Here is a 26,089-nt window from a genome sequence, read left to right on the forward strand (position 1 = left end):
CCCTAAGGAGAATATGAGAATACATAAGAGTTTTTACAATAGTTCTGTTAAGCACTTATGTATCTATATTCACATGTTGGCTCTTATATCTGCTTTTGAGATCATATTTCGTGCTGTACATCATAAGAATAAGAATAAGAATATAATGTTGGGATATTTGTATTATCTTCATCTAGGCAATGAACAATAGCCGCACAATAAGGCTATGATTATTTAGGACAGCAATGAGGAAAGATTTCTTTACTCCGAGATTTGTGAACCTTTGGAATTCTGTACACGAGAGTAATGGATGCTCCATCATTAATTGTATTTACGGCTGAGACAGATTTTATTTTGTTCCTCAGTGATTCAAGGGGACAGGAAAGTAGAGCATTAGTCATGAACTTATTGAATAGTGGAACAGACTTAAGAGGTTTTATGGTCTACTCTTGCATTTATTTCTTATAATCTTAAATTATCTATAGGGTGGTGGCTGTGTTTGACACTCTCTTTAATCGTGAATTCCCCCACCATGTCACCTCTCTGCACAAAACATCAACAGCTCTTTGCTGAACTGATAATAGAACAAAACTGAAACCAGTAAGTCATGAACAGTTGAGATAAACATTGAAAGTTGCACAAGTTCTGCACACAAATAAAGAACTTGAGGGAGGGGTTAAGTGATCAGAATAAAGACTTCTGCCTGCTATTTATGATATCAATGTATGTAATACAGCTCTCATACAGAGTATAAATCCTGCCTCTCAAGTAGATGAGTTAAGGTTCATCCAAACTGTATAAAATTGTACCCTTCTAGCCACTAATGTTTTTCTTTCACTGTTAGCCATATTCCCTTTCATTTGAGGTTAAAGTCCCACCCAAACCTAGTTAAGACTTATTTTTAGTATCAATATTATTCAAAGCTGCAGTCTCACTTATGATTGGATTCATCTTATGTCTTTTAGCGTCTGAATTTCCCTTACCATAGTTTATAGCATTGATAAGAACCTGCTCTCAGATAACCCTTATGATAGGTATTTTAACTTGAGTTCTTTCCATGCCTGAAGGGATAGTTGCAAAGAATCAAACTACTCTTTTGTACTTTTTCCAAGCAGCTTTTCAGATGTAAGCAAAACAATGATCGTGAGCAGATGGTTTTAGTGACAAGTCAAATTTAATCCCATCCTGATCCAGTGTTCATCAATACACAGACACCAACTTTCCCAAAATTCTCTCCTTCTCAAATAATTGGATAAAAAGCCTTCAACAATTCAACAATTATTCACTTCTTACATTATACATATTTTTCATCAAATAACATAACTTTTCATGTTTTTTATTTACTTGCAAACATCTTTTACAATGCTTGAAGACAGTCTATCTTCCTGCCTTAATTGATAAAGAGACCTCAGCCCCTGACAACCAGCCAAACTGGCCACAACTTCAACTAAAATTTCCCAACAAATTGCCAAATATTTTCACCTGTATCTCTGTCTGCTTCTGGCTTCCAATTCATGTGTTTTTTTGAATATAGGATAATTGACATTGTGCTATTTTCTCTCTTTATGTGTTTTTACTTTTATTTTTCTACTATTATATTTGCCTCCCTCCCTGATATACCTACATTAATATTTATCTTCATATTTTTCTCCATATCTACTGATTCAACCACTTTATTTTTCTGTCTGTAGCTAACTTTGCTGAAATTGTCAGGGAGTGGCATGAATCAGATCAAAACTATCTTTGGAGATGTCATTATCAGGCTTAGTGAGCATACAGGTGACTTTTGCTCTCGTTGCATAATTGGTCACTGGAGCCAAAATGTTAACTCTGAGTTCTCTTTATAGATGCTGCTTGACCTGCTGAGCTTTTCCAGGAGCTTCTGTTTTTGTCTCTGATTTACAGCTCCCGCTGTTTTTTTTTTTGGTTTTTGTTTCATACCTAAGTGCTTTGAGTGTTGCCTTCAGAGTTGGAAAGTCAGTTTTTGCACAATATTGGAATGTTGCAATCCACCACATTTTGTAGAACTAGCTCATTTTAGAAAGTGGATTTCGTTCATAACATTTTGTTGAGGTCTCATTCCTGGTGCCCCATTAAAATCAGATTGGGAGAGAATAATGTTGAGGAAAGGGATACGAAGATGGTCAATCCATGCCAAATTCCCATGGTAATGCCCTGGTCAAATTGACAGGTTTGAATTTAATCAGTTAACTAAAGCCAACCAATCAGCATCCTTTTTTCATGTTGTTTCCTTTCTAAAGTTGCTTTTCTTGCATTTCAGTCCTGCTGGTTGCAGCTTCAACTTTAATCTACTTTTAGGGATTTGTGTTCTGTGCTACCAATTAGTGGAAACATAATATAGTGAAAATGCCCATAAAAAGCAGAAGACCATAAGACGTAGCAGGAGATACAGACTATTCAGCATACCGAGTCTTCTCTGTCATTAAATGAGATTATGGCTGATGGTATAATCCTCAACTTCATTTTCCTGCCAATTCTCCATAATCCTAGATTCCTTGCTTATTAAGAATCTATAATAGGGTGCAGGAGCAGAGGAATAGTCTTTATTAATATGGGCATAGACTACAAGAGCAAGGAGGTGATGTTGAACTTGTACAGGACACTTGTCAGGGCTCATCTTGAGCATTGTGTACAGTTGTGGGCACATGTCTGGAAAGGACCAGATGCAAAGCAATATCATTAAGAACCTTTTAAGAGATCAAGTTAGTGCAAGCATAAAAAGTTGAGAGGAATATGATTAAATGTTATTTTCTTTGGTTTATTAAATTACAAATTGTATTCCTCAGCATTATTGCTGTTATGACTAGTCCCTAGGTGAGACTCCGCAAAGCATTATGGTATCAAATGGTTTACTCCAAATTATTAAACTTCCAGACAAGGAGAAATAAACTGGCTCACTTTCATTATTCACCCAGCCTTCTTGGGTGTTTGCAAACAAAGTTAATTTACAAGGGATCCCCTCCCTTGTGGATACCTTTGTCCCAGAATAAATGAATTAGTTTTTTAAAAAGAGCAAACTGAACCAAGCTTTCCAGAATTAACAAAGGAGTAAATTTATTAGTTATTAAACACAAGAAGAAGTAATAGCACATTACCACAGATTAGAAATGAGAAAAGAGTCTTAAAAAAAAGCTAAGACAGGTCAATTGAAATTCTTTGTTCCTTTTGATAGTAATTGGCTGGTGATAGTTATAGTGAAAAAACCTCTCTCTTTCTTTACCTGTGTAGCAGGGGTGCTTAATAGCTGTTCCCAAAACTGTAACTTTCACAGCACACACACTAAGATGTCAATCCACTAATACACACTGACCAGGGTTGAACATTCCTTTTAACCTTTGCCCTATGTATCTTTGAAAGGTTAAAATGTAAGGTGTCTCTCAACTAGACTGCTGTCGTTTTTTTCCCAGCATGTTCATAGCCTGAAATAACTCCCAAGAGATTGCCATTCAGTTTGTAGTATAGTTTTCCATTTTTAAATCAATCTTTTTGAAGCTTTCTTCACATACCTTGTCAGGTTTGATATTCCAGAGGTTTCCTCTCTCTCTCTCTCGACAGCCATGGAATTTACATCTTCAATCAACCTTTGGCTATATATCTTTAATAAAACAAAACACCTAATTACAGTTTGATAAGTCCAAAGGTGGTCTGGAGTTATGATTCTTGGTCATGATATAGTTGACTCCTTAGTGAATGAATCTTTAAAAAAAGATGTATTACTTTTATTAGGATAATGCCTCCTTTGCCCATACTGCTCTTGATTAGTTTGCATGTCTTATTAACAATAGAAAATAGGAGCCGGAGTAGGCCATTCAGCCCGTTGAGTCTGCTTCACCATTCATTATGATCATGGCTGATCATCCAACGTAATATCTTTTCTTGCTTTCCCCCCATATCCTTTGATCCCTTAAGAACTATATGCAACTCCTGCTTGAAAGCATTCAATGTTTTTGCCTCAACCACTTTCTGTGGCAGAGACCTCCACATGCTCACCACTCTGATAACTGAGACTATTCAGCATGCTTTATCATTTGCAGCCTCAGACACTTTTCTTTGTCCTGCAGACTCAGTGAAACCAGAATTACAGAAATGTTAGGGCACAGGAGACCACTTGGTCTATAACAGCTCTCCAAATGAGCATTATGACTTTGTGCCACTCTCTTGCCTTTTCCCCCTGCACATTGCTTCTATTCAAATAAACATCAAATGTCCTCTCTTAAGTGCTTCAAATGAATATGGCTCTATCACACTTCCATTCAGTGCATTATAAATTCAAAACACAAATTGTGTAAGTCTTCATTTCACGTCACACTTGCAGTTTCTACAAAATTGATTTCAATCTGTGTTGTCTAATTCTTGATCCCTTTACAGATGAAAGGAATTGCTCTCCATCGCCTCTATCCAGGTTTCTCATGCTTTTGAAAACTTATATTCTGTTCACCCTGTTCAAACTTGCTATTCTAAATCCTATCTACTTTTATGTGCCATTGATTATTCATGTGAGAAAGATCATGGACAGACATATTTCTCTAGATGTCTTTAGTTCAAGGTCAGAGTGTTTAGGTTGCTGAAGCTGACTCCCACTCTGTGAGAAAGTGACTAACATCTGCTTTATGCTTCCCACAATGAAGGTTAGGAACTCAAACTGTGGGAACTGTAGTTGTGTGCTCACATCCACACACTCTGTGGCATGTATATTTAAATGCTGAACCATTGACAGTTATTATACCTGACATTTAGTAATTTCCATCCATGGATTTAGCTTCACATCCTTCTTTAGTATAGACACAATAAGGACCAAACCAATGAGAAACACCTATAGAGCATGGGACCTCCAACCTACCTTGTCATTGTGTTGTCAATGTGTGGTATAATTCTGTCATCTTTACTGATATTGAACCTTACAACCTTGACTTTATTGCTACAATTTTGAGAGAGACAAAAGAAAACAGGTACTTTCTCAGCAGAATAGACAATGGATTCACAGAGTAATTGTTGAAAGGCTTGGCTGAGTACAAAATCCTAATCTAAATTGCTCTACACTATGAATTATTTACAGTTGAAGGGTAAGTGACTGGTTCCAGGGTATATTTTGGTACAATGTAGAGGATGGGGAGCTTCTGTTTCAGGTCTTCAACCTTGATTCCTGTGAAGAATCCTCGAAGTACAAGTTACTAATTAGCTCACATTGTCTGCGTGTGCATAGGCAAAAGATGGTGTTTCACTGGGAAATATTTGAGTTGGTTCAAAGTTATCGTTCTGCCAAACCTGAACTGAGGTGGTGTCGGTGACACCCTATAAAGGTAGTTTTTAAAATCATGTATCCAATATTCTTTCCTGTGCAATCTCAGCTAAAAGAATAAGCTGTAAATCTGTGTTGCTTCTATCAATGATCACTCATTGCTAACTGGTGTTTCAGATCAGACCAGGGCCACGTAAATGCGTCTTTGTAAATGTGTCTGGCCTTCACTCAAAATTAACCACAGCAGAGAATGCACAGAGTAGGAGGTAATGAGAACAAGCCTAGAATACCTAGAACACTTCATTGGAACTGTCCAGTCTCCTAACGACTTAAAAGGAGGTCCAACAAGGAATGTTATTATAACAAAGAAATCGAGTTTGGAGTAATTAGCATAACATTTTGTAAATTAAAAATAGGAGATGCTCCCTTTTTACTATTTCAGTAGTAAGTGGTGCGTACATATGGAGCCCAGTTAGCTCAGTTGGTTGGACAACTGTTCTGCAATAATGTGGGTTCGATTGCTGCATCAGCTAAGGTTGCCATGAAGGACTCTCCTTCTCAACATCTCCCCTCATCTAGGTGCAGTGACCCTCAGGTAAACCACCACTAGTTGTCTCTTTCTAATGATCAAGCAGTCCTGGGTGAGAATGCATAAGGTGCATTCAGGATAGTTCTCCAAATTCTGCAAGCATTAATTTCAGTTGATGCTGGGAGATTAAGCTGAAATACAAGCTACTAAGTTTATTTTCAAATTCTTCACATACAGACACACCTTAACATCTGCTGTTGCAAATATCCATAGCATTGTAGAATGCTACAATGCACTAACAAGGGTCTGCATCTTACACTCCTCTGGTTGAGAGAGTTTCTCTTGCTGAAGCCTAGTGTGATCTCTCACCGCAACTTCATAAGCTCGCCTCATTAACTACCTACCCTACCCAACTCGATTCTAGCCCCATTCCAACATTCACGGTCGCAGGAACAACTTGCTCCTTACTGGATAGCCACTAAAAGGCCAGTGATTCAGGCACCTGTGCCATCTTTGAAGATCCACTGAACACCGATACAAACATTGGCAATCTGCTGTTGCGTTTCACTGGCAAGGTAATGGCACAGCAGCCACAAAAGTCACCCTGTCCACATAGCCACATGGCTGGCACTTCTTTACAGAAAGTGTGGTGCTGGAAAAGCACAACTGATCAGGCAGCAACCGAGGAGCAGGAGAGTTGATGTTTCGAGCATAAGCTCTTCATCAGGAATGTGAGGGAAAGTGAGGACTGCAGATGCTGGAGATGAGAGTCAAGCAATGTGGTGCTGGAAAAGTGTAGCCGGTCAGGCAGCATCCAAGGAGCAGGAGAGTCAATGTTCCGAGCAAATTCCACATTTCTGATAAAGAGCTTATGCTCGAAACATCAACTGTCCTGCTCCTCAGATGCTGCCTGATTGACTGTGTTTTTCCAGCACCACATGTTTGGACTCTGACCTCCAGCATCTGCAATCCTCACTTTCTCCTACTTCCTTACACAACCCCATTCTGTCACCATAGTTGCCATTTAACCACCAGACCCCACAATTTGTCTGTTCTGTTTGCTACATCCTGTCTAAACACACGCTCTCTAAATCATCGCTGTTCTGTCTCCATTGCCCTCTGTAGTCCTGTATCTTGTTGTTATCCAGTAGGGGAACATCACAATCAGTTAATCAAGCAAATCCAAAGATGAGCTTTTATTTGCAGCCAGTTTAAGTGAACACAAACAAAACAAATAGAGGTTGCAGTGTCAGCCATAATAAAAACCCAATTCCATAATAATGATCAACAACTGCTTGACAGTCCATGATTGCTGGCTGCACCCTCAGCTCCCAGTGACTGGAACTAGCTGTCAGTCAGCTCCTGTCTGCCTTGTTGCACCCATTGCAGCTGAGTTCCATCACGGACAAGGACAGCTTCCTCCTTCCCAAGTCCTCATCCTCCTCCTTGGACGACTGGTCCCATTCCTGCTGTTCTTTGGCATCCTGGACGTCCCCTGTTCCAATTGCCCAGAGCACCACATACCAGGATGATGGGGCACCCTTTTCCGAAACATAATAGGGGGGGGTTCACAGCTTGCAGTGGGCACCATTATCACCGTGCTTCACCTACCAGACAGCCTCCCCCAGAGTCTCTATGTCCACCTTAACATTGCAATACCCTGCCAGCCCAGTTTCTATATAGAACCCCTCCCCCTTGACTTTAACTGCCTCCTGTCAGCATCCTTGTATCCAATGTGACACATGCCTCTTTTTCCCCACCCTGGCTTGATTCCTATACCCTTTTTGGAAAGATCCCCTGCTGCATCTGTGGTGCCCCTTGCACCTCCCACAGTAATTGACCTATGAATCCCCAGGAATGTACTTACCCCAGACCTTGGACTGACTTTGAAAAGGAGTCTCTAAACATGACTGGCCAGACCTCTGGCCACTGTTTCTGCAGCTGCCTGCCTGACAGTACACCATACCCCTAACTGCTTGGGATTGACCTATGGAACTGTTTGTTACCCACTCACCAGACTGTAGGCAGAGATCTACCCCTGAATGTGACTGGATCGAGTGAACGACTGACTGTGGCCAAGCTCTTGGACTGTGTGCAAATTGCACCCATGACAGATGGTACCAGGACTCCTTGACTGACAGTAGATTACATCCTTGACTATATTGAGGACCAATCCCCACCCAGTTTCCAACATGGCCATCTGATTGAATAAACGTGGTGTTTGTTTGCCATGCAGGCAGCTAGTACACATTAAATTAAATCCTTGGTGTGCTGCATAGCAAGGTGTCCCCCATCCCAGACAGATCTGGACTGACATGCAACCTGTCGAAGACCTTCTCACTACTTCAGTGCTGTCAGCCTTTATGCTCTGGCTGCACCAATGCACTATCACCCAAGGTACGGCAAAAATATGGATACTGCAAACATCCAGGTGGGCACCAAGTGAGCAACTCCTCAAAGAACAAGTGAGCAAGCCTGAAATGCAGCCTGGGGTCAAGATTAGAGGGGTATTGGAAAAGCACAGCATGTCAGGCAGCATCCGAGGAGCAGGAAAATCAACATTTCGGACATTAGGGCTGAAATGCAGCCTGGTCCCATCTCTGCCCTGATCATAAAGTGTCTTTGCAGCAGCTTTTCAACGCTGGTTGCCAGTGTGACACTCAATGCAGGTTCATACTTCCTAACAGTCCTGCAAGTGGATCAGACAAATGCCATGAGAATCTGTTGGCTCAACTGATTCCAATGTCCATGGATGAATGGTGTGTGTGTAGCTGATGCCCATGGACCATGCCTGAGGTGCTGCTGCATGAGACTGACATCAATAGTGAGGACGATGCTAGAGTCTATTATCAAGGATATGTAGTAGAGCACTTGGAAAACAGTGGTAGAATCAGATACAGTCAGCATTGATTTACAAAAGAGAAATCACACTTGACAAACCTGGTGGAATTCTTCAAGGCTGTAACTAGTAGAGTTGATTGGCAGAGCCTGTGGATTTGGACTTTCAGAAGGCTTTCGATCAAATCCCATATAAGTGATTAATGTGTCAAATCAAAACTTGTGGGATTGGGAGTGATATATTGAGATGAATGGAAAATTGGCTAGCAGACAGGATACAAAGAGATGGAATAAATTAGTGTTTCTGTGAATGATAGGTAGTGACGAGCGGGGTACTTCAGGGATTGGTACCAGGACCCCAGCTATTTACAATATACATTAATTTAAATGAAGGAACTAAATGTAATACCTCAAAGTTTGCGGGTGACACAAAGCTGAGTGGAAAGATGAGCTGTGAGGAGGATGCAGAGATATTGCAGTGTGAGTTGGGCAATCTGAATAAGTGGGCCAAATGCATGACAGATACAGTATAATGTGGATAAATGTAAGGTTATTCACTTTGGTAGCAAAAATAGGAAGGTAGATTCTGATTTGAATGGCAGTAAATTGCGAGAGGGGAATGTTCAATGAGACATGGGTGTTCTTCTGCACCATTGCTGAAAGTAAGTGCACAGGTGCAGCAGATAGTAAAGAAGGCTAACTGTATGTTAGCTTTCACAGAGAGAAGGATGTTTTGCTGCATTTATACAGGGCATTGGTGAGGCCCCACCTGGAATATTGCATGCAGTTTTGGTCTCTGTACCTGAGGAAGGATGTTCTTGCCATAGAGGGAGTGCAGCGAAGGTTTACTACATTGATTCCTGGGATGACAGGACTGATGGTTAAAGAGACAGTGACTTGGTTAGGATTATATTCATTGCAATTTCAAAGATTGAGGGGGGTATTTCATAGAAACCTGTAAAATTCTAACAAGACTAGACAGATTACATGCAGGAAGGATTCCCAATGGTGGGGCAATCCAGAACTAGGGATCATTGTTTAATTATAAAGGGTAGACCTTTTTGAACTGAGCTGAGGAGACATATTTTCACCTAGAGCCTGGTGAGCCTGTGGAACTCATTACCACAGAAAGTGGCTGAGGCCAAAACAATGTGTTTTCAAGAAGGAGGTGGATGTAGCTCTTGTGGCTAAAGAGATCATGGCTTTGGGGGGAGGCTTCTTTAGAGTATTGAGCTCTATGTTCAGCCATGATCATATGGAATGGGGGAGCAGGGCTTGAGGGATCGAATGGCCTAATCCTGCTCCTAGCTTCTATATTTCTACATTACAATTCCATAGCTCGCAGTGCACTGAAGTCACCGGTGACAATTCTCAGTATCTCATTTGCTCACAGAAGATGATGAGACAGGAAGCTGCATATTAATAAAGTGAGACATGCAGTTAGTGAGGTAATTCACAAGCAGTAATCTCCTTCAATAGGCAACTTCTCACTGCCTGGTGAGAAACTCACTTTGATACCCAGATCTTAATTAAAAGATGCAGGGATGTTGTTCCTCACATTGAGATAGACCTTGACAGACTTCTTGCATGATTCTGCCACACTTCTCATCAAAGCCCACATCATTCACACCACTAGAAGGTTCTGCCCAAGGCGTTTGAACATCAACTTCCTACCTTTTTTTCCTTTCTGAACATTATAGTCTAATGTCACTGTTCTCATTACCCCTTGTAGTGACTCACTTTTTGTCATCTAATTCCCTTCTAATGGGTTCCACTTCAACAAGAGTTTGCAACACAGTCTGGCACACTTAAACCTCCATGTGAAGAGTTCCTTTCTCTTTATCTAACTCCCCTTTACTTCATCATGTGCTTATCTTAATGTTATGTCTGCTTATTCCAAATTATGACTCTTCGTTATCTTGGGAATGTTTATCAGGCTGCCACTCAATCTCTTCAGTGTCAGTGGGCAATGCCCAAACTTCTGAAGTATCTCTTCATAACTCAAAGCCTCCCTTGAGAACATCCAAAACAATCTTCAACTAATAATTTTCAAAAACCTTGTCGATAGTGTCTATCTGTGCACATTGCAAACAGTATTCTGTATAAATGTTAGCTATTTGTGACTGAACTTGCTTTGAGGTAAGGTTAACAAAACTGGATTGTGTGCAATTGAATAATTCTCATGAAAATGATCATTCAAGTTCAAAGCTTTCAGAAAAGCGGTCTTGCTGCATTATTCCTGCTATTTTGACTTGCATTCGTTTGAAGGAAGTGGAACTCAGCACTTCTCACTATTTCCATTTTCTACTGGCATCAGAACATATATATAAATAGGTAAAGTCAAGATGATCAGCTATCACATTGCCTTAAGATGCTGTAACAATTTCCTGTTTCAGCGTATCGATTTCAATTTTTTACCGAGTTAATTTTTTTGATGTAAAACAGAATTTGTGTTTTTCTCTAAGAACATAAGACTTTTTGTCACCATTTTGCTAATGCACAATTGTTTTGCTGAATTTCAAAATTTGTGATGTAAAGCAGGTAGCACAAACAGCTGAAATTTTGAATGGCAATTTCATCACCAATTTGTCCTTTAGAGCTTCAGTGTGGTGGCTGATCCTGCTGTCCAGTCATTTGGGGGTTATTAGCTGCGCCAATGGCCAGGATTAAATGCAGCTACAGCTTTGTATTTTTTTTGTTTATACATTCATGGGGTGTAGACAGGACTGTAAAGCAAGCATTCATCACCTTTACCTTATTGATTTTGAGAAGGTGGTGGTGAGCTACCTTCTTGGACGCTGCAGCCTGTGGATTTTGTCCCACTGATGATGAAGAAACCATCAATAAATTTCCAAGCCATGATGATGTGGTGATGCAGGGCTTGAAGGTGAACTTGGAAGTGTTGGTGTTTCCACCATAGCGCCTCCATACAATGATCAAAATCACGCGATTCCTAAACACATCAGAAACTGCAGAATCAAGAGCCAAGCTGTGTGCACACATGACTAAATGCTGTTACTGTCTCTACCTCTGTCCATTAACCTTTTTCAAGAAGACATATTCTCACTCATAGAAGCTAGACATTTTTGTAACTCAGCGGCATTCTACTCAGAGTGAGCTCATTGCATATTTGAAACTTTTATCATATTATTGTAATAGAGGTGGAAACCTATACTTAATTAGATTCCAGTTTTGTTAAAACTCTAAGTCTGGGAGGGAGCATTCACCATTTTACTTATGTTTGTAGCATGAAGCAGATACACTTTGTGGAGCTTGTGATATTGAAATTGAAATGTTATATTTTCAGCCTTCAGCCAGAGGTGGGTTAACAGAGACCTGCAAGTGCCAGAAAATGATCTGGCTGAAATTCTGCACAAGCTCCTCTGGTTACGGTGGGAGACCAGTGAAAGCCCAGCCCTCTGATTTCTAAACATGTGCTGGACTGCACTGTGTGAAAAGCACTTGGCATTGGCACAAGTCAGGGGTTTGCCAGCCACAGTTTGATTCCTCCCACTCCCTGTGTGGTGCTAATGGCACCTGCTCCTTCCCATTCACCATCTTTTGTCAGTAGTCAAGTTCATGGGATTAAAAATGAGAAAGGCAAAAAAGGAGAATTACACAGTGACTAGATTTCAACAGTAATTCAGTGGGTGGAAAGCAATCAAAGGTGCTGGGGAATCTCAAAAGATGTGAGTTCTTTATTTCGCTTGACGCAACTATTGAAACGCGAAGATGAGAATACAACATAAGAAATAGGAGCAGGAATAGGCCATTCCGCCCCTCTAACCAGCTATAACAGTCAGTAAAGTCATGGATGGTCTGAGTGTGACTTTCTCTGACACTTCTCTCTCTGCCCCTATGACCCTTGACTTCCCTATTGCTCAAGATCTGTCTCATTCCCACGTTTCCTATCAAAGAGAATTCCAAAAACTAATGACCCTCCGAGTAAAATAAATCCTCCTTGTCCCAAATTAGAGCTCCCTTATTTTTTAGCTACAGTTCTAGATTCCTCCTGAAGGGAAGTCATTCAGTATGCATCCCATTGAGCCCTATTAGAATCCTATGTAATTCAATATTTCAAGAAGGCCACCATTTATTCTTCTAAACACCATTAAGTATAGGTCCAACCTGCTCAAATGTTTCTTATAACGTAAGTTCTTCAATCCCAGGAATCAAACTAGCGAACCTTCTTTGAATTGCTTCTAATGCAGTTATGTTCCTTCTTAAGGAAAGAGACCAGAACTGCAGAGAATATTATGTGTGTGGCCTCAGCAATTCCATGTACAGTTAGAGTCATAGCACCAAAACGTCCTTAGTTTTTCACTTACTCTCCCTTACAATAAAGGTTAACATTCCATTTGCCCTCCTCCTTACTTGATGAACCAGCCTGCAGCCATTTTGAGTGTCCACATTGACTAAGAACATTGAGGCCATGCAAGGACCTGTATAGTTGATGTGTAAATTAGTCCAGGGCTTATGGCCATTCCCATGAATGTGAGGGAGCTTCTAGCATTAATTTTTGTCCTGTTGGCACTATGGGTACTGCATCCAATCCTGGCCACCAGACATAACTTCTTGCCAATATCTTCATTTTAGAAACCCTTGGATGACCCTGGTAGAGTTCAGCCAGTTTCTGATGGTAATCTTTGCTCAGGACAATCATTCTTGCTCCATATAATAATATGCCCTCCTCTGCTGTGATCTGGTCTCTCCAGATACAAAAAGGCTTCAATTCTCATTGTGACGGCCATTTGGTTTCCCCTTCATCACCAGCTGTTTCAGTTTTGCCAGGACTTGATCTTTCTGTGTCAGAAGTCTGATATTATCAGCTGTGACCGGAAGAAAATTAAAAACCATTATGACTCTTCCATTGGCAGTACCACTAATGGTGTATTTACCAGTGGGAGGCAGCTCAATGAATCTGCGTTTGATACTTAGCCCTCCAGACAGTGTTCCTAGTATTAAGTGCACTTAATATTAGAGTCCACTACTGAATCTAGCCTAAAGCGATGGATGGCACTGCCATGTCCTCTTTAAGTAGACCTAGCAGGGGTTTGTGGTCCATTATTATTACAAATTTATGTCTGTAAAAGTATTGGTGGAACTTCCTGACTCCAAATATGACCGCCAAACCTTCTTCTCTATCTAAGCATGATTACGCTCTGCATTAGCCAATGTCCTAGATACACACGCTATTGGGTATTCCTCTCCACTGGGTAACCTATAACCTAATACCATCCCAATGTTATATGGGGCGGCATCGAATGTCAATACCAGATCTCACTTGGGAATGTAGTGTGCCAGCACCTTAGAGGATGATAGCTGTTTCTTCACTTCCTGGAAGGCTTTGACTTGGCTTCATAGCCATTTCCATGACTGACCCTTTCTTAAAAGTTGATACAAAGGTTCCAGAATGGAAGCCAAACAGGGAATTCATATTCTATGAGATGCATCTAACTGATTTTATTACAATCACTGTGCAGACGTTATTTTTAAAAGGGTCTTGTTTTCATCATTTTCTTTGAACATTTTTCTTTACACATTTAAAAATATTGAAAGATTGGAGAAAAGGACTATTTGTCTGTTTTCCAGTTAGAGTAAAAATGTTGGATGTCACAAGTGGATTAATGTTTAGAGCATGGCGGGAGGGGCAATCATTTGATGAAACCTTCAGGATTATGTTTAAGCATAGTTGATAAACCTAGTTACTCATTGGCTTTTCAGGGCTGGGATTTCCACCCTTGGCATCCCTGATCCTGAGGAAGGCTAGCCACTAGACACTTAACAACAGTGACATCACCATTGCCGAATCTCCCATTTCAATATTCTAGGGGTTATCACCGACCAAAAACTGAACTGGATTAGCCATACAAATACCTGTGATGTCAAGAACCGATCTGAGGTTCGGAATCCTGATTTCCCAAAGCCTGTCTGTCATCCACAAAGCACAAGTCAGCAGTGTGATGGAATAATACTGGATGAGTGCAGCTCCAACAACACTGTGCCACCGTGTGGGCGGCACAGTGGTTAGCACTGCTGCCTCACAGCGCCAGAGACCTGGGTTCAATTCCCACCTCAGGCGACTCTCTGTGTGGAGTTTGCACATTCTCCCCGTGTCTGCGTGGGTTTCCTCCGGGTGCTCCGGTTTCCTCCCACACTCCAAAAGATGTGCAGGTCAGGTGAATTGGCCATGCTAAATTGCCCGTAGTGTTAGGTAAGGGGTAGATGTAGGGGTATGGGTGGGTTGCGCTTCGGTGGGGCGGTGTGGACTTGTTGGGCCGAAGGGCCTGTTTCCACACTGTAAGTAATCTAATCTAAAAAAAACACTCCAGAAATTTGACATCATCCAGGACAAAACAACCGACTTGACAGGCACCACATCCACAAATATTCCATCTTTCCACGAATGACGTATTCACTCCCTGCACCACTGTAGAAACAATGTGCTCCGTCAACTGCAGAAATTCACCAAGTTTCCTTAGACAGCAACTTCTAAACCTACTACCACTTCCATCTAGAAGGACAAGGCAGCAGATACATGGGAACATCATCACCTGCAAATTCCTCTCCAAGTAGTGCACCATCCTGACTTGGAAATATGTTGCTGTTCCTTCAATGTTGCTGGGTCATAGTCCAGGAACTCTCTCTCTAATGGCACTTTCACAAAATGGATTGCAGTGGTTCAAGAAGTCAGCTTAGCACCTCCTCAAGTAATCAGGGATGCATAATACATTCTCGGCTAGATCCCCCTTCAGCGAATGGGTGAGACTTGCTTCACCTAGTTTAAATGCTATCATCATCAAATATTGTAAAACTTCACCCACACCTGTATTAACGCTCCCTACTTATCCTCATTAATGACCTAGGTATGTGTTTTTCTTCTCTGAAGAAATATTTATTCTGGATAAACCAAGCGTGAACCATTCATCCAGCGCTATTTAGGAAAAACTTAAACTTCACCGTCAGTCATAAAATCTCGTAGCAGTCACTCAGCAACTGTATTTACATTGTTCAGCACCATTAGCAAGATTTAGAGTTTTGAGCCATGTGATGTGTTGATGTGGCCACGTTAATCATAAGAAAGACAATATTACATTTCTAAAGATAAATATCATTCATTCTTAGGTGTCTTTCACCAAAAGGCTTGCATCTTTGAGCACGAGTCAGCCAGGTGGTAATCTCCATAGAGAGTGCAGACTGATGTCCAATTGAAGCTGCTTGACAGAAGTTAATATTGACGTTGAGATGGCTAAGCCACTGCCTAATAGATGGCTTCAATTATTGATTTTATCTTGTGCCCAACATATGAGAAGGGGTGAACCATCTCCCTTTCTTTCAACCTTCTCAGTTGGTCACAGCAAATGTTTACTGTTTTTTTAGCATACCATGATAACTCTATCTAATTAAGTTAGTGTTAACCACTTTTACGTTCACAAGATTTTGTTGAGTTAAACAAAGAATAAGTTTATTACCTGCTAACCCTGAGATAAAGTAATAAATATTTATTTATGATAAATTTTTTATTTATAAATATTTATAATGGTTTATAAATATTTAGAATGCCTTTGTGCAGTCATTAGGGCCCTCACATATAACAGATACAGAGTTAACCGGAGATAGTGTTCAGTAAAAAAGGAGTTAAAATAATGGATGGTTTCAAGTTCTTTGGGTTCCCTTGAGTCATGCAGTTTAACCATGGTTGTTGGTTAGTCAGATTCTTAGAAGATCAGAGGAGGAAATATTGCAATTATCATTTTAAGTTTTGAGTTCTCTGATGCGTTTTTCCAATTAATGTAATTGACCTTTCAGAAGGAGGTTACACGTTAAGAAAGAGGCAACCTTTTCAGCCTGTGTTCAGCATTACATCCTTAATTCCATCTCCTCCTGGTATACTAAAGATATCCTTGGAATAAAAGTCAGCTGTATATTGCGCATCAGCTAAGTGTTAGGTTTGATAATTACCTGCATCATCTCCAGCATATTAAGATTCTCATAGTGGTGTAAATCAAAATATAGCTGTGGACCTTTGCACACATCCCATTGTATCCGACTGGCTAATTTCACTGTATTTGAAGAAATATTAATTTCAGCTCAGTTGGTCTTTGATGTAAACTTTGCTAACTTATGTAAGCCAAGTGAACTCTTTGGCCACTTTAAGTCAATGTGCCTTTTGAATGTTGTCCCCATCCATGGAGGTCCCAGGTATTAAATCAGCCAATAGAATAAAAGTACCAACAGCCCATATTTTATATCACCTTGATAATCTAGAGGTTTAACAAAGAGCTGGTGAAACCCATTATCAAATGTGATTTACTGGTGCATATTTTACTCCCAATTTTTTATCCACCACTCTCTTAACATCCCCACATTCAATGCATCTCCTCAAATTATGAGCATTATCATTATCACTTAGCATAATCCACATCACTCTATGAAACTGGTGTTGTTTTGTTTCTAGTCAAACTTAGAAGTATCATTTCAAAGATGGTTTATGGGAGAGTTTTTTTGTTGGTTAGAGTATTAGAGTTCAATTCTTCATCGTCATTGACAAAAAAACATAGAAGACAGAAGCAGGAATAAGCCATTCGGCACCCTGAGCTTGCTCTGCCAATAAATATGATCATGGTCGATCATCCAACTCACTGGTTTGACCCTGTTTCCCACACAAACTCTTTGATTTTTTATAGCCCGAAGAGCTCTAACCCTTTCTTGAAAACTTCCAAATTTTGGTCTCAGCTGCATTCTATGGCAGGGAATTCCATAGATTTATAAATTCCAAGTGATGAAATTTCTCCTCATCTCAGTTCTAAATGCCCCACAACACATCCTTAGATTGTGACTCTGGTTCAAAATCCTTGGTCATCTGCACCTTCCTTCCTGCATTTACCCTGTTTTATAGAATAGAGGAATTCATCTTGTGTGGAAGCAGGCCATGCAGCCCATCAAGTCCACACCAACCACTTGAACAGCATCCCACTAAGACCCATCTCATCCCTGTAACCCTGCATTTTCCATGGCTAATCCACCTAGCCCACACATCTTTGGACTCTATGAGCAATTTAGTATGGCTATGTGATTACCCCTCATTTTTCGAAACTCCAGTGAATGCAGACTAAACCAATTTGGCCTCGGAAAGGAAAATCCCATGTGCTCCTTCACAGGCATCCAGATGTACCTGGACTTCTGTTGACTGCAATGCTCCTTGGACCCAAACCTCTCTCAGTTGAAGTTTATGAAGTTTATGAAGGTTCATGCTAGTTTCCTGATGCACTGCATAAGATGCAATCAAGTAAGAGAAGGAATAACCTACAAGGACCTTGAAGCTCATATTTACCTTTCTATTTCCACATCTCTGACTCTCTATAATCTCACTCACAAAGTACTCTAAAGCTTCATAGAAATGAAAAATGTGAAGTTTCAAGGAGTCATTCTTAATTTCTCCCTGCTCTTGTGGACTTGGCTACTCCTTTAAGAGTGAAAGAAAATTGACAATGACCTCCAGTTGCTATTTTTATACAAGACAATTAGTTTCTAACTGACATCACAAAATAAGCTCCACCTATCAGGATACTAGACTAACCAGTGTTAGTAACCAGTCTGTTTTCACTCATTATAGTGCTATGTTCCACGTCGCTGTGCAGTAATGTATATATGAACTCTTAGGTCTAGCCTGATGTCTCACAAAAGATTTCATTTAACTCAGATGTAATGTAACTAGCTATTAAGTACTAGGTAATAAACATATTATATTTAGAGTGAACCTCTCTTCTGCTGAAGACTTTGTGGTAACATCCTTCCCCACTTGGTGCCAGTAACTTAGACCAATATTAATGAAAATATCCTTCTATTCCTTTCAACCTCAAACAATGCAATACCTCATCCAAAGGGCAAAATCTCAAATAGTCCAGCATTTCTTTAATGCAACATCAAAATGCCACTCTGTGTAACATGCTTAAATCTGTAAGATGAACCTGCATCCATGACCTTCTAAGTCAGAGGCAAGTGTAATGCCAGTGGACCAAGGTTGACATGTAAGGATGTTCTTCAAGGAGAAAAATACTCTTTAAGCAAGAGGTGAATTTTGCTTGCCAGCAAGGATTTCCACATCAGACCTTCCTTTATGAAGCTGGTGCAAACTGTGTTGAGCTAAAAAGCTTATTATATTTTTGGTAGTCAATGGTCACCCTACTGATAGGCAGCAAGACCTTTTTTCTTTATTCATTGATGGGCATGGGTGTTACTGGCTGGCCGACATTTATTTCCCATCTCTAGTTGACCTTGGGAAGGTGATGATGAGCTACTTTTTTGAACCAATGTAGTCCATGTGCTGTAAGTTGACCACAAATCCCGTATAGTGACTTGTGTACAGTATTTGCATTAAACTCTTCCAGTTATAGTGGCTACAACCATCCCATTTTCATGTTAGTTGATTAAAAGTTGCCTGTATTCCGAACCAATGGTGCTGTCTCGATTCCATTGGAACATTCTCGATATTTTTTCTATAAATAATCCATGAGCTACTAAGGAATTCTCATTATCAGAAATGTTGATGACTTGGTTTGTCTTTAACTGCTTCCTGATCTGTACACCTTCACCTTCGCTCACACAAATCAAGATGAAGTTGTTCTAATCTCATGCCTAGTCCAAGGGAATTATTTCAGTAAGCATCATGAATGTAACAGAACTTTTGAGGGGAACCTTTATAGAGGTTTGCAAAATCATGAGTGGAATGGGTAGGATGAATAGCCAAGGTCTTTTTCCCAGGTTAGGGGAATCCAAAACTAGAGTGCATAGGTTTAAGGTGAGAGGGGAAAGATTTAATAAGGACCTGAGGGACACCTTCTTTCACATAGAGGGTGATGCGTGTATAGAATGAGCTGTCAAAGGAAGTGGTGGAGATGAGTTCAATTACAACATTTAAAAGGCATCTGGATGGGTAAATGAAGAGGAAGGGTTTAGAGGGATATGGGCCAAGTGCTGGCAAATGGGACTAGATTGGGTTGGGATATCTGGTTGGATTGGTCCACTTGGACCAAAGGGTCTGTTTCCATGCTATACATCTCCAAGATTCTATGACTATATAAGCAGCAGATTCCCCAACAGTACACTGGAAAAAGTTCCTCAAGGTTTCAAGTATACAGGTTTCTTGATGGGTTGGATTTTTTTAAAAATAATGCACACTTGTTCTGAACTGTGGCTTGACTGTAATCTTGAGCAAATGATATAAATTAATAAAAAGAAGATTGTGTAAGTTTTGTACAAGGAACAGTGATGAAAGAAAAAGGAATGAAAGGTAACAGGAAAGAGGGGAAAAGACAATGGGGAATTAAAAGGATAAAGGCATTGACACCACTTACAAAATGTTGTTTTGGGTTCCACTCAACAATGTTGATATACCATTTGCCTCTGGCTAGTTTTATGAATGGAATTTTTCAGTCATGCACCACTGTATGTCGTTAGCTGAGGTTGAGGGAACTTCCTGGATTCAACAGTGGATTATCCAAATTTCTAACCTCAGGCCATGAATTTAAAATATATGGAAATGAAATTCAATTCTAAAAACCTTGATGCTTGAAAGAAAACCAACTAGACTGTAATCAGCAGCTAAAACCCCATGCATTTCTCAGTTATAAATTCGAAATCTAATTGTTATTAGAGATATTTAATAAAGCAGAAATTTAGGATTATTAAAATCCGTTCCCTCCCTATTGGGGTTTGTGTACAGAATAACTCAGTGTAGCCAGCATTGATGATCTTCCAAGCTACTGAGGAAGAAAAGATTAACCTGCAAATTCCACTTGTCATCCTTTATCGCATTTCGTCATCTTTATTTTATAAATGGAACGGATTGATAAGTTCATTTTTGAAATGATTATCACGCTGCTCACAAGATAAAGATCCTTTCTCCTCTCCCAGTAAAATATATCCATTAATTCATGTTGTCCATGAAAATGATCGAACAATTAGAACGAGTTTTCATTCTTGTAATCATTATTGTGTACTTTTTGATTTGCTATCTGCATCTGCATTGGTATCAACTGAGACAAAGATCCATTTTAGTTGTAGTATCTATAACATTGTATCAAGTCAAATTCTGCCTGATACTGGCTGGCCAGGTTGGCTTAAAAATAATGACCATAGGGGTGTGGCATTTGTATATTATATCCATGTAAAATATATGTTTCAATATATTATTTATATTTTACCCATGGTCCCAATACAAACCCTTTATACACTTGAGGAGAGACACAAAGAATGGTCTACATTACAGATATGTAACCCCTTTATACTACAGACTAAGTGGCAGACTGATCACTTCAAAATGAGCAAAAGAGGAAGTTATCACTTGGCGTCCCTGGATTTGCATTTGCTCAATAAATTAATAACCTATGTAACTGTACCCCAACAAAAGTCAATTGTCTGATTTCTTCTGTCCAGCCCAAAGGCCAAATGCGGAACAGAAACTAGTTCTGTCACTGTGTAATTAGATGGGTTTTGGATGAGCTAAAATCTCACCATATAATGCAGTTGATTTAATTTTAGATGATCTATATCTCAACTTTGTCCAAACGCTTTGATTTTGTATCATTTTTGCACTTTGTGCAAAGTTTCTCCTGAATGGATCACCTAAAAGGCAAATAAGTGGAAAGACTAAACATTCCAACACAGTTTGCCCTTCTCTCTCTCTCACTCCCACACATTTCTAGCCCTTAAGTTCCTCTAGGGCCCCCAGTACCATGAAAACTACAACCCTCTCCCCAACTCTTTGACATTACAGGTATTATGCTTTAATTAGATGCTCTGCATTCAATCAAAAATGCTTCATATTTTTCCAGAAAAAAAGTGGCTTTAAATTATGCTGAAACTTATTTCACAAAGTTTATTCCAAGAATGTTTGTTTCTCCAGTTTTCTGTTTAAATATAAAGTTTTCAGATTTACCATCTTCAAAACATCTTGTATATAATCAGCTTGGAATTGAGCTAACTTACAAATAATTCAAACCTGAAATAGTCAGGTTTCATAGAGGAATTTCTAAGCAGCATTCTAACAGGAAATATGACAAATAATTTAAAATGTCAAAAAATTCATACAAAATGTTTTCATCCAATTTAGGGCATCTTGAACAGAGTGAAGACAGGGCATTTCCCCAGCAGATTGGTGTGAAAACAAAATGGTGAGTTGACACAAATATCTCTATATGCATGTCTGTTTAAGAGTGTGTTAACTATAGCGTACCTATGCAACTATAACTTTTAGCTATCGTGAGTTAGCTAAGACTAGTCTGCTTAGAACTGTGAATCAGTGGATATCGTTGAGAGAGCTTGAAGAGTGAGAGAAAATCACAAAACAAAAGTAATGGAGGATAATATCAAAGGTGCCAAAGTAGGACTGAAAGAAGTGGATAGTGCCAGAAATTATAAAGCTTTAGAGGAAAAAGAGGAACATTGTTCCGAAATGATTTGGAGGTGCCACAGCAACCTGATGAAGGAGCAGCACTCCAAAAGCTAGTGCTTCCAAATAAACCTGTTGGACTATAACCTGATGTTGTGTGATTTTTAACATTGTTCAAAAAGTGATACATTTGGAGCTTGTAACCAATGAAGCCTTAAGAGAGTGATGTTGCTTCCGTAAATTGCTGTCATCACCTGCTGTTGTTCGATTTTCATGATCTTATGTTCTGGAGCAGTTGAAGACTGAACTTTAACAAGAGGTAAAGGAGATAGGAAATGGTAAACATGTGAAATGCTTGGTCAATGCTTATGTGCCAGGAGACTAGTGGAATCCATTGTTGGTTCTTGCAGTAGGAATAGTTCTATTCTACAGATTGAAAACAGTCAGTGAAGTAGAGACATTTCATTTCTTAGTGATCCAGGGAGAAGTAGAATCTGCTGGTTGAACTCTGAATAAATGATGCACCATAATACCAGGTAGTTTCAGGCACCAGTCAGTCAGATAACTGTGTTATGGGAGCGATGTACTTTGCCAACATTATGGTGTGAAATAGATTGAATTCAACTGAAGATTACATTGTGGTTAATTATTGCCTTCATGTAATACGTCAGTTTAATTTGTTTACATTTGATGTCATTTCACTAAGGTACTTATCAATCACTTTACACAGATACGGAGCCTATATAAAATTATGTTGTCCTGTACATTTTGTTTATTACCTTATTCTTTGGTCAATGGTCTGAATCAAATACCTAAATATTAAGCAATGAATATATTCACCAGTTGTTTGAAATGCAGAGTCCAATAACAGGGAGAATTTGAGAGAATTCTACCTCATAAATATATCGATGTTAAACTTATTGTATGTGTTGCAATGCCAACTCCTACCAATTTGTGGTCAGGTAGTTTGCCATCATCAGCTGAATCTCAATGAGAAAAGGCTCTTGATTTAACCAGCTATAGTACAACAAAACTCCATTGCCCTGATGTTAGTCTTAAAGATATCAATAACTTGTTTACAATGATTAAAAATGAACTCGGCTTACTGAAATGCTGCCGAGAACAGTCCCGTACATTGATGGGACCCTGGGCACCGTCTCCAAATGACTGACCACCCGCCCCCTCTCTCTCTCTCCCCCCACACTTTCCCTGGAGTTCTACACAGGGGTGTACCCTAAACACCCCTTCTCCAGATAATCTCTCCAACATTGTCCTTACAGGGCAAGGTGGAACTTGACAAAATGTTGCAGTAAAAAGTTGTGCGTGTGACTGCGTGTGGGCAGGGGTGGAGTTGGATGAGGTTAGGGGGACTCAGACGGGGGCAGGGGTGGATGGGGTTGCTTGGTTGGAGGGGGGCCAGGGTGGATGTGGTTGGGGGTGTCAGACAGGGGGTTGGGGGCTCGTGCGTGCTGAGCTGCTGCCAGGTTTCCAGAATGGGGAGCAGACTTAGCAAGTGCTCGCTGTATCAATCCCATTGAACTGATTGGGGGGAGAGGGGGGGGGGGGGTGGTAACGGGATGCTTCAGCAGTGCTGCAGATCCCTTACACACAAGTGTGTCTTTGCTCAGAAACAAACCCTGACACAGAGAGAGGGAGCAAGGCAGGCAGAACGAGGAAAAAAGAAATTTCAGAAAACTCCGATCCCCAGAGGAGAGGCACTGAATCGATTAACCAAATAATCAATTATCTAAACGAAATAGTGCCCACCCATCTCGTTTGGATAATAGAGATTCCTCTGTACATGGAATGGGAGGAAATACATATGGTGTATGACCAACAGTACAGACTAGTTGGGCTGAATGGCCTGATTCAGCACTGGAAGCTCCATGTAATTTAATTCAATAAAGTCTGAAGAATGTATGGAATTCCAGCAAACGTTTTCCATTTCTAATCTATTCTGAATTTTAGACATTCTTGTTATACTACACATGCGTTCAGTACAAACTGCTGCAACATGGTACCCAAAAGATTAGGTATTTTATGGCTGCTTCCTATGTAATTTCAATCACTCTAAATCACTAAAGATTTACCTCATCAAATTCCCATCAGTGACAACCCTACAATTCAGCCCTGATCACTGGGTAATAAATGCAAAACCTGCCAAATGAGGCATCTTTTTGGATTGGAAAGAAATGTGAGATAATGTCAGGTACAGTCAAAGTCTGTTGATACTCACCACATTTAGAAAATTGCAGCTTTGAGAATCTGAGCTGTATCCATCTCTGGGACAAGTGGATTCCTGCACAGCAACCAAGCTTCAAAGGGAAATTTGTCACTGAGGTGAAAGGCCAAGTTGTCTTTCAGAGTGAATTAATGGTGAAAAATATTTGGAAAGTCAATAAATCAGTTTTCTACTGATGGTTCGGTGACACTGTTTCCTGAGATAATGCAGGTTTTAATCCTGGAATTTTTCCACTTTTATAAAGGATACCTTTTTGTTTCTAACACTGCCTGAAAAAGAAAGGTAATCTTTTATTTTTACAGTGGTTTAAATACCTTAGAATGTCTGAAAGCCCTTTTTGTGATGTACATGTGGTTAGAATGTAGGAAAAATTGCAGCCAATGTGTGAATCGCAGCAAGGCCCCACAGACAAATATTATAATAACTGGAGGATTTTTAAAATATTATTTATGTTGTTTGAGAAATAAATGTTCGTTTGCACTTTTCAGCACTACTAAAGAATAGATAACTCTGTGAGGTATTTTGTATTGACGTGAAAGAGTAGAGGGGCTCTTGATATAACATCCTATCTGAAGGGCTGCACCTCTGACAGCATGTACTCCATCAATACTACACAGGATTGTCTGCTTCAATTTTGTCTCTATAGTAATGTATGAACCTCTTAAGTTCCTAAGTGGGAACAGTGACTACCAATGGACTCCAATGGCTCATAAGTAAGACATCAAATATATTTTAAAAATTACTCAAGATACAAAGTGAATACAGAGTAAAACCTGGTGTTCAATTAAACAGATAAAGGATTGAAGAAGTTGATTTCTCTCAGCAACAACAGATTTTGATATATTTTAGTTAGTATTTCCCATGTTTGGAGTTTGACAAATGGAAATACAAATATTGTCTGCGATATAAACTCGTAAGACCCAGAGGTGGTTATATTTCAATAAAATTGAGCGATTCTATTTCTTAATAACCTTTTGTTAAACAGTTATGGTGACAAATTTCTTATTTACAAATTCATCATGTAAATTGGTATGCAATGTGTAAACTTCTAAACATGAGACTCTGTAAATAGTACCTAGTGATAGTATTTTTATTTATGACAGATAGCTGGATGAACTTGAAAGCAAGAAAGTTTTCTGGCAATGATAAGTCATCAAACAGAGCCAAATTCTGTCCTCCAGAATTACTCATAATGCGAAAGTGCTACAAAGCCTGCAGAGTTGCACCTTTAACAAGTAGCTGTTACAAACCATTACCAATCTATAAGCTGCAAATTGGAACTGTGACTCTGGAAATATCTGAAAATTACTTGGAAATTGTGTAAATTACATAGCACCAAATGATTTTTAAAAAAGCAAGCAGAAAACACAGGAAAGCAAATTTCTAAACAAGCGCAGCATGTCAGATGGGTTAATTTATCGGAGTGAGTGCTCCATCAGAACTGATGAAGAATTGCACTTAAAATATTTGTGAATCTTTCACTTTCAACTGCTGTCTGATCAGACAAACATGCCCAACGTTTTCTAAATAGCAAAGTGAAATGTTGTTGAATGTATTATTTCCCACTAATACATGTATTTCAATTGTCATTGGGTTACTTTAGCTTTGCAGAACATCCGTCTTGAGGTTGAAGTCACCAAATTTTATGAAGCTATAAGAAAAATTAGCTGTGTAATTAGAATTAAGGAAAAGCACTGTGGACTGCAGGAAGGCATTAATGGACCAATCAGGTGAATTGAATAGTGGCAGCTGCTGGTCATTTTGGAGGTGAATAAGGTAGTGTACTTGGGGAAGCCTAACAAGCCAGGTAAAAAAACAGTAAATGATGGGATACTAAGAACTGCAGAA

The 26,089-nt window shown here is 39.7% G+C and overlaps 1 protein-coding gene across 1 annotated transcript in view; it reads left to right on the forward strand.

Annotated features, from left to right (window-relative positions):
• LOC140467393 (G1/S-specific cyclin-D2-like) overlaps positions 1 to 26,089 on the forward strand; it is a 310,626-nt gene that overhangs the window by 127,468 nt on the left and 157,069 nt on the right. Inside the window, exon 3 of the mRNA XM_072563719.1 lies at positions 21,721 to 21,781. The gene's annotated coding sequence lies outside the window, so the exon portion shown is untranslated. The remainder of the gene's footprint in view (positions 1 to 21,720; positions 21,782 to 26,089) is intronic.

The sequence above is a fragment of the Chiloscyllium punctatum genome, chromosome 45 (assembly GCF_047496795.1).
Source record: "Chiloscyllium punctatum isolate Juve2018m chromosome 45, sChiPun1.3, whole genome shotgun sequence".
Taxonomy (NCBI): Eukaryota; Metazoa; Chordata; class Chondrichthyes; order Orectolobiformes; family Hemiscylliidae; genus Chiloscyllium; species Chiloscyllium punctatum.